Below are 9,935 nucleotides of genomic sequence, written 5' to 3'. Positions count from 1 at the left end.
AGTAAGCAGGGTTCACATGGACTCACAGAAACTGAAATGGCAAGTACTTTGCCTGTATGGGTCTGAACTAGGTCCTCTCTATATATGTTATGGTTGTCTAGCTTGGTGTTCATATGGGACTCCTAACAGTGGAAGTGAGTGGTGTCTCTGACTCTTTCACTTGCTCTTGGGGACCCTTTTCCTCTTACTGGGTTGCCTCATCCAGCCTTGATATGAGGGGATGTGCCTAGTCTTGTGGTAGCTTGCTATGCCATGTTTGGTTGTTGTTCATGGGAGGCCTGCTCTTTTCTGAAGGGAAATGGAGGTGGAGTAGATCTGGGGGCAAGGGGATGTGGGGGAAGGGTGGAAGGAGGGGCAACTGGGGTCAGGATATATTGTGTGGGAGAAAAATGTATTTAATTTTTTTTAAAAAAGAATAAGTATAAAATAAATATAACCAAGCTGAAGTAGATGCCAGAAGAGCTTCTGCCTGGGGCAATATTAAGGAGACAGGGGCAAAACCAATTAGGGACTCAGAACTTCATTTACTGGGGGCCACCAGTGGCAATGTGGAATGCAGAGTCCTGGTATGCTGATTGAATGCAAAGATTTCAAGTCAGAGCTGAGATCTCTGTGTCCTTGGTTATATGGGCTGGGATATGTATAGCAGAGAAATGTCTCTGGGTAATCAAAAACTTGCTTGCCATGGCTGACACATGCATCTACTTCTCCATACAGGCTCAAAGATCCATTCCTCCAGAGTGCCATGATATTCCATTCTGAGGGGAACTTAGAATAGAGGGAGGGAGGGAAATATTAATGACATGAATTGCATCCTCTTGCCACAGTTGGATCCTGGCCTTCAAATGGTTCTTGTCATCATCCTCATCCACCATCTTTTCTAAATTCCCTTCGCTATTAGACACCACCTCCACTAGTGTCAGTGGCTTACACAGTGATGTAATCCAAAGCTTAATTCAGAGGACTCAGTCGAAGACCCAGTCACTGCTCCAGTCTCAGACTGAGTTTGACGTGTGTGTCCAGCAGTCACAATCGGGCAAGGGAGTAAGTAGTAGGAAGCAATCACTTGATTACTACTGTTTCTTTCTGCTCGACTGTGAAAATGGAGTTATACCTTTTCTTACTGTTCAAAAATCAATGAATCTTGTAAGTTGGCAACTCTTTTATTTAATATTGAGGACCCATGAAATAAAGAGTATGCAGGGAGAAGCTGTAGTTTTCTGGGTCTTCTAAAAGGAGTCTTAAATGGCAAGCATGCACCTGTTTGGGACATCCTAATCTTGTAGAACCCGAAGTTGAAGATTGAAAAATACAAATTCTTCTAGATCACCATGTGGAATAATGGAAACAACTCATTTCTACTTCTTGGTTCACAGACTCATATTCTTGCTGTGGGGGTATAGAGTGCTGTGTAGAAGTCTGATTGATGCTTTGTATTGAATTCTAGAGGCTGACACTACATCCTTGCAGAGTCTTGATTCTTTACTGGCATTTCATATGTACCTTCAGCAGGTAATTTCATTGTTCTATGGTTTCAGTGTATCATGAATGGTGCAGCGTATAATAAATCCCTTTGGACCTCTTAATCCTGGACCCACTTGCCTACCTTGTCTGTTGTGAAATGGAGCATCCTGATTAGATGCTGTTCTAGGCAGTCACCCCTCCCTTTGCATCAGATGTCTTATAAGCTCCTGCACAGTGGACCTGGCTGAGGCTCGGCAGGTAGACAAGGTAAACCTACACTGGAATAAGCATCTGTTTCTGAATGAATTGAAGATTTTCTAGAATGTAAGGGACTCAGTCAAGTTAATTGCTCTAAAGGGGGAAATCAATCTCCTTTTAAGGGAAAGTACTAGATTGGAAATTCTGCATTTGATCTATGTTCTTGACAGGTGTCAGTAAAATATTCTTTAATGGGCTCATTCATTACCTTCGTCTCTTACTATCATGGCTGTACCATTGTTTTCATCATGCTAGTTCTGTGGTGTCTAATAACAAGGAATAGCTAGTACCGATAGCATAGGTTTGTTTTTTCCTATTTGGCTTGTCAGTATCTCCTCCTTAGTAGATGTTTTCTGGTGTGTATTCACATGAGAATCACAGATATTCAAATATGTTACCACTTGCATACATCTGTCTACATGCCAGAACTAGTTACCATGAATATCCAGACATAAAGGCCCCAAGAAATACAACCTAATTTATAGCTCCAGAAATTGTAGACTAGGTATTATTTGGAGAATAATAGTCACAGCTACAGAGGCCACCATAGCCTCCATTTGCTATACTTTAATAAATATTAGCAAGGTCTCAAAGAATGCTCTTTCCCAAATGTTCAATAGGGTTCCACTGAGAGTAAATATTTTATTACAGCTTTCTTTCTTCCTACAATGCAAGCAACATTTCCTTAGGGATGGGTTACTGATAGTGCAGCTGTTATGTCTTACTCAGAACATGATTTGTTTGCTTGCTGCTAGGAAGAACGTGTTATTCCTGACCTTTTTAGTTCTGTAAGGGAGGCATTTTTAAAATAGCTATCCAGCATTTAGGTAATAGGTTTGCTGTGGGCCCACTCACCTGGACAGCTGGTCATGCACAGGAGTCCTGCTGAGATATTATGCCCCATCCCTTCTACATACTTATATTGCTATTTATATTTTTTGACCCTCAGTTGATTTTCTCCCACCTACAATATACACTTCTTGAATGCTGAAACTATGTTTCCTTTTATATTATAGACCCCCCATCCTAAGATAATATCCTACTCACATAAAATGCTTTGTAATATTTGTCATTGGTGATGAAGTGATTCTAGAAAACAAACAAAGGGAGTTTTATGACAAAGATAACCACCCATGCAAATAATGCAAGGCAAACAGTTCCCAAAGGATAAACAGGACCTAGAATGTCTTTTACCCGGGGCATTTGCTGATCCAATATGTGTGCTCTGACCTCTTGCAAATGGCCCTCTGTGCGTGAGCCCAGCAAATTGGAAGGGCCTGGTTGACATTTTATGTGGCTGATGTTCAGAGGCTCATAGTTCCTTGGGAAGGCTTTATTGAATCTGAATCTCAGGAAGCAGGGCATGCTTAGCCAATGCTATGTCAATTAAAAGAGTATATCCATTTTATTTTATGTGCAAGACTTCTAGTAGCTCAAAGCAACATTTTCAAGTCAAAAAACGTTAGCCTTAAGAGCCCTTGTTTTCTGTTTCTATCCCCTTCTCCATTTTTACTTTCAGCCTCAGCCCAGAAGCAAAAAAAACAGAATGCCTTCTGTTTGGGGAAAGCAGGAAACTGTTTTGATTTTTTGCTTTATGACTCAAACCTATATATTCCCAGCTGCTGTGGCATGGTTTCTCCCCGTACACGCATCACTCCGAGCTACATGGGTGAAATTATTCTGAAATAGTTTGTAATGTGTGTTACACATTAAATGTATACATTTTAATTGTCAAGATGGTGATTTAATGGAAACTGATAGGTTCGTTGTAGACTATTTTTAATGCTGACTTTTTAAAAGAAATTTTATGTGTACATTTTTTTCATTTATCTCCTTTTGGAAATGTTTCTTCTTTGTAATATAAGCATTTTTTATGGTTTAGGTTTAAGAGATTTTGGCAATAGGTTTAATGTAAACTAAGAGAAAATCATTTATTAAGAGTTCAGAATCAGTAATTAGGAATTTAGCTTAGTGGTAGAGCATTTGTGTAGAAAGGGCAAGGCCATAGATTCAACCCCAAGCTCTGAAAATAAAAGAGGTCAGAAATAAAGCATCTTTATTTCAAATCCATAATGCCAGTAATAAATCCAAGGTTCCAGGGCCTGTGATACCAGGCACATAATTTGAATATGGAAATTTCTTATTTTAACATATAATTTCTTTGGAATCATAAAATAGAAACACTAAATACCCCCCCCCTCTCTCTCACACACACACACAAGAATTCAGGTCTCTGAATTATTTTAAGCAATTTCCTAAAGCATTTTGAAATTTTTATTTTTAGAATCCCCCCCCCCCCCGTGTGTCCTCTCTATGTGGCAAATAGATAGACATTCACCTTTTCCTGGCTATAAATTGACCTCCCCGACTAAGACCATATAGGAGTAGAATGAGGTATTAGATAAAGTGTCTCTAAAAGAAATTGTCTTTCCTGTTTATAGCACCATTGTAACATTTCAATCCCCCAAATCAAAGTTCAAAAACATCATCCTCATTTGGATGCTTCCAGTGCAAATCAGGATATAACCTGTCAGATACTTTTCAAGTAATTTGAAGAATTCTTCCCTGGGAATTTCAATTGTAAATGTCATTGCTACATTCCTTTGAAAGTTGAGGCAAGGACAATTTACATTTGTGAACAGCTGACATTTCTGTAGGATGCAAAGCACAATGGGAATTTGATGACATTATTTTTGGTAATTCATCTTCAGGAACTGGGCCATTTTTAGCAGGCAAGGCTAGAGAAAAGGAGGGAAATCATTGAAGACTACCACTAGAGAGTTTACTGTTGCTTGTCATCCCACCAATGGCCATCTTCGACTTTGAAAAACACTACCAAAACAAGCCAATCAGAATATTCCTAAGTAATATACTTTCGGGATCAGAGAGGGCCAAGGAGAACAGCACTGTCCAGTGGAAGTCTAAGACAAGGCACACGTGCCATTTACAAGTTTCTAGTAGCCAGTATTTCATGCTCTAAGATATTCTTTAACATTTTATGATATTATTTATGTGTATGTGTGCCACAGTGTGTGAATGTCAGAGGACAACTCGCAGGACTTGGTTTCTCTTTCTACCATGTGAGTCGTGGGGATCCATCTCAAGTTGTCAGGGTTGGCAGCAAGTACTTTTGTCCACTGAACCATCTCACTAGTCCAATATGTATCCATGATATCCTTATTTCAACATGTAATCTAAAATATAGATGGTCAATTTTATATTCTTTCAGTACCTAGCCTTTAAAATGTGGTGTGTATTGTGCATTTGTAGCATATGTCAACTAAGAATAGCTATATTTTAAACGTGCAATAGCCATGTGTGGCAAATAACTGGAATACTGAATAGATCCAGTGTGGAGAACATCTTATTTAATATCTATCCCTGAGATAAGGAGAAACAAGAGCACTAGATCTATTAATTACCACACAAGGCACTTTCCAGTCCTCCAAGGCTATATTTTGTTTTTTGCTAGAAATAGTTTTGCCTGCCTACTCAATATTCCAATTTTATATTTCTTCTGAAATTTTCCTTAATAACAACAACACATTTTTTTTAAAACATCAAAAAGGTCCAAGACAGATTCTAATGTGAGGCAACAGAAGTGATTCAGTAAGAGATCCTCACCTGTTAGAAAGGGAAGGAAATGGGCATTAAACAGCCATTTTTAAAGCCTAGCTTCTTTGAATAAGCCAAGATTCTCTAAGCCTGGGCAAATCACAGCTAGAGTCATTTGAAGGTCAGGCAGATAAGATAGTAGAACCACAGTTGGTTGCTAGGAAAGTGATGAAGAAAGGAAGGGAAGATGGAGGATTAGCATATCTGGATGTTCTGATTGGCAAAGGCATATGATGCTAGCTGAAAGCAGGTCCATCCAGCTTCCTTGATGTCAGATGCTGGTGGCAAGTGTTTTCTGTGCACTGACTCCTTTTAACGGTTTTCTAAGATGCATAGTCAAATGCTCCTTGTTTTTCAGGTGAGGGAATGGAAGCATGGCTAAGTTAAGAATTTAGCTGGAATACATAACTAGAAAATGGCTGGGCCCAAATTAGACTTAGGTCATGTGACCGTCAAGTCTGTGAATTGCTACAGCTTTGGATTTCTCACAGATTAAAGATCTCAGTAGAACACCTGTTTCCTGTGCTTTCATTCTTTCTTTCCCTGTGGCTAGGAATAATCTTAATGTCCTCTTGAAAGTGCAGCTCAGTGTAGCTAGAGTTTTCCTGCCTTGCCCACAGTCAGGACAAATCTTTGCCACCCGCCAGTCCCACAGCCGCTCAGACCCAACCAAGTAAACACAGAGACTTTTATTGCTTACAAACTGTATGGCCGTGGCAGGCTTCTTGCTAACTGTTCTTATATCTTAAATTAATCCATTTCTATAAATCTATACCTTGCCACGTGGCTGGTGGCTTACCGGCATCTTTACATGCTGCTGGTCATGGTGGTGGCTGCAGTGTCTCTCTGCCTCAGCCTTCTGCTTCCCAGAATTCTCCTCTCTCCTTATCCCACCTACTTCCTGCCTGGCCACTGGCCAGTGTTTTATTTATTGACCAATCATAGCAATTTGACATACAGGCCATCCCACAGCAGCTCAGCATGTGGGACAAAGAGTGACTACAGCTTAGATTTTCCTTTTTAGCCAGCCAGAGTAATGCTTCTCCTGTACTTCCAGCTCTCACAACCTCTTCACCCAGACAGAGAGGCAGCCCAAGACTTCCAGTGAATACTGTAAAAATTTCCTTTTGTTTCTGTTTCCTTTGGAAGTTACACTCTAACATTTTATTTCATAATAGACCCATGTATTTCTGATAATATGAATAATGGACTCAATGGTTACTTTCTTAATTTGGTGTGTATGAATAATCTGAAGATCTTATTAAAATGCAAGTTCCAGTTCTCTAGATCTGGGGGAAAATCTTGAAAAAGAAACAAAAAACAAAAAACAAAAACCCTAGACCAGTGGTTCTCAACCTTCCTAATGCTGCAACCCTTTAATACAGTTCCTTGTGTTGTGCTGACCTCCCAACCATAAAATTATTTTTGTTGCCACTTCATAACTGTAATTTTGATATTGTTATGAATCATAATGTGAATATCTGATATGTAGGATATTTGATATGCCACCGCTATGGAGGTCATTTGCGACCCACAGGTTAAGAACCATTGCCCTCGGTAAAAGCAAAACTACTGGTCTATACCACCTTTGAAAGGCAAGGGTTGAAATTATGGACTGGTCCATATACTTGCCTTCCATGTTCCTACCTTCATCCTCCAGTAAACTTAATATCTGCAGTGATGTGCCATGTTGGATCTGTGACTTCATACTCCTTAGCAGCTAGCCTTGCTCATCTCCTAGAGAAATAACTTTCCAGAGATAGATATTTTCACCTCCAAAGTACTTGGAGTTCAACTTCTGTAGACTTACTGTATTTCATTCTTTCTCTTTTTGCTTAACAGCTCTTCAGACTTTCTATCTACACTGAGTGTAATTGGAAAAAAAAAACACAATGGAGGAAATCATTCATTTACCACTATAGGAAATTTACCAAGGTTGTCTTTCACTACATTAGTCTCTTTTCTATTTGAGGAACCAGGGCAGATTTTGTCAACTTTTATTTCCAGAAGTTGCTTCTTCTGAGCAATTTCTTCTTTTTGTCTTCCCATAACTGGAATTTTTTTTTAGTTCATTGCATTCTTTCTTTCATTTAGCATTCATTCCATGTATACTGACTAAATACCTGCAAGGTTCCCAGCCTAGCTAGATCCTGGGGAACAGCAAGAAACAAAATGTCCACATGTCCTTGCTCTCCTGTGTCTCTGTGCATTGATTATTAGAAAATACAGGTCCACAATTGAGGCTCCACCCCTTTTGACAGCATTGTAAGACCATATGAAATACATTTCTGCTTTGATTTTGGCTACCCCATGTGGTATTGTATTCCCCCAAACATTGTGCATGCTAATAAACTTATCTGGGGTCAGAGACAGAGCAGCCACAATATTAAACATAAAGGATAGGCAGTGGTAGCACACGCCTTTAATCCTAGCATTCCAGAGGCAGAAATCCATGTGTTCAAGGATACAGCCAGGCATGGTGACTCATCACGCCTTTAATCTCAGAAAGCAAGCCTTTAATCCCAGGGAGTGGTGGTAGAAAGCAGAAAGGTATATAAGGCGTGAGGACCAGAAACTAGAGGCATTTGGCTGGTTAAGCATTTGGCTGGTTAAGCTTTCAGGCTTCTAGCAGCAGTTCAGCTAAGACCCATTCTGGATGAGGACTCAGAGGCCTCCAGTCTGAGGAAACAAGACCAGCTGAGGATCCAGCGAGGTGAGGTAGCTGTGGTTTGTTCTGGTTTTCTGACCTTCCAGCATTCACCCCAATAACTGGTTCAGGTTTGATTTTATTAATAAGAACTTTTAAGATTCATGCTACAACCCCAAATTCACTAATTTTAGTCATGTCTTTACCTGATTCTCTATGGGATTTTCTGTTTGTTTGTTTCTAGATAACATGTGCTCTTATTTTTTTTTCTGTTAACTGTCTCAAATTCTTTATGGAACAAGCAGGATACAGATACTTAATAGCAAATTACAAAAAAATCCAAACAAACAAAAAAAAACTAGTTTGGAGAATCTTAACTGGCTTTTATATGAAATTCTAGAAATGAGGAATTGTCTGAAGCCAAAGTGTTTTAGAATGCATTGCCCCCCCCCCACATGCACAGGCTATATTTATACCCAGAGAAAAGGAAGTGGCATGGAGAAAATGGAAGTGAAGTACCAAGACAGATGGATTGGTTATAGCTAGGCATTTGAACATAGTTCGAACAGTTGGCTGCCTCTGATTGACTGGAGCTTGGCTGTTGCAATTGGCTGAGACTCAGATATTTGTTACAAAGATACATTCCTAAGCTAGATCTTCAGTTTGTTTATATGCTAAATTAGGTTGTAGTTCCTTATATAAGGATGTCCACAGAGGCTTCCTCACAATAAATTTGGTTTGAGTTAACACAAACCAGAACAAAGCCAATGAAGTCAGACTATAAGGGATCAAACCTTATCCTAACACATAAACGCTGCAAGATTCTTAAAAGAAGTAGCCCTATAATGCAATGCCTTTTTCTGACACTGTTTGGTCAATTCTGACATGGTACTTTAGGATGTACAGTACATTTTTTCTAGATAACTTATGAGACTGCTTCTGGCAAACCTGATTGTATAGAATTCTAGTATTCAAATCTTGTATACACAACAAGGACTCCTCATTTTCTCTTGGCCTTGGTATCTATTGGAAAAGAGGAATTCCTTAGGCTGATGATGGCTCTGGGGGATTCTACAAGTCAGTGGGGCATGGTGGACAGAGAGAGGAGTTTCTGCCAGAAAAACAGCCTCCAGAGCAAATCTCCCACCTGGTCCATGTTTTGTGATACTCATTCAAATAGAAACTCCTGCTTTTCTTTCTTTTTTTTTTTTCACCCTCTAGTTTGTCTTGATCCAATTCATGGTTTTCTTCAGATGAGTAAAATACTCCTGTATTTATAGTCCATGTTGTAAACCAGCCAGCCGTGATTTTTTTTTATATCATAAACAGCTGCTCTCAAACGGCAGAGAGTAAAAAAAGGCCAATTTGTATTTTTACAGCCAGACATGAAACAAGCTTTCAATAATTTGGAAAGCATGAGCCACCACTTGTGATTCTCAGGATGCTAATTTTTAAACGATCCCCTAAAGACTGCTGGCACTACAATTAATACAGCCCTGAAAGGTAGCCCCACTGTAGCCACTTACTTCAAAACAGGAAATTTCAAAGAATTAATTGATTTTAACTTCAATATGAAATATTGGCACTTGCGATGATACTACTCTGTGAACAGATAGAGGCAGCATTTATGACCTTTTTAACTATGTTCTGTTCACTGAAAATGACAACTATGCTAAAGAAATACTTTCTTCCTTGCTGCCAGCTTCTCCCAATGAGAGCTTTTAGCAAAGGGCAGGCAAGTCCTGCCAATAAATAACAAAAATTTACTATCCTCACCATCATTTTCTAGTCTTGCCCTCCTGGCCACAGGAACATAGAGAGTAGAATAGATGAAAGTAATGTGCTTCGCTCAGCACCAAGGACATGTTATCACTCAACCCACGTGACAGGGGGAGAAATTAGTCTATGAGAAGTATACCGCCTCAGACATGGTCCTTGGTTGTTGTTCTCA

Source organism: Peromyscus leucopus, chromosome X (assembly GCF_004664715.2).
Source record: "Peromyscus leucopus breed LL Stock chromosome X, UCI_PerLeu_2.1, whole genome shotgun sequence".
NCBI classification, from domain to species: Eukaryota; Metazoa; Chordata; class Mammalia; order Rodentia; family Cricetidae; genus Peromyscus; species Peromyscus leucopus.
This window is presented reverse-complemented; position numbering follows the sequence as displayed.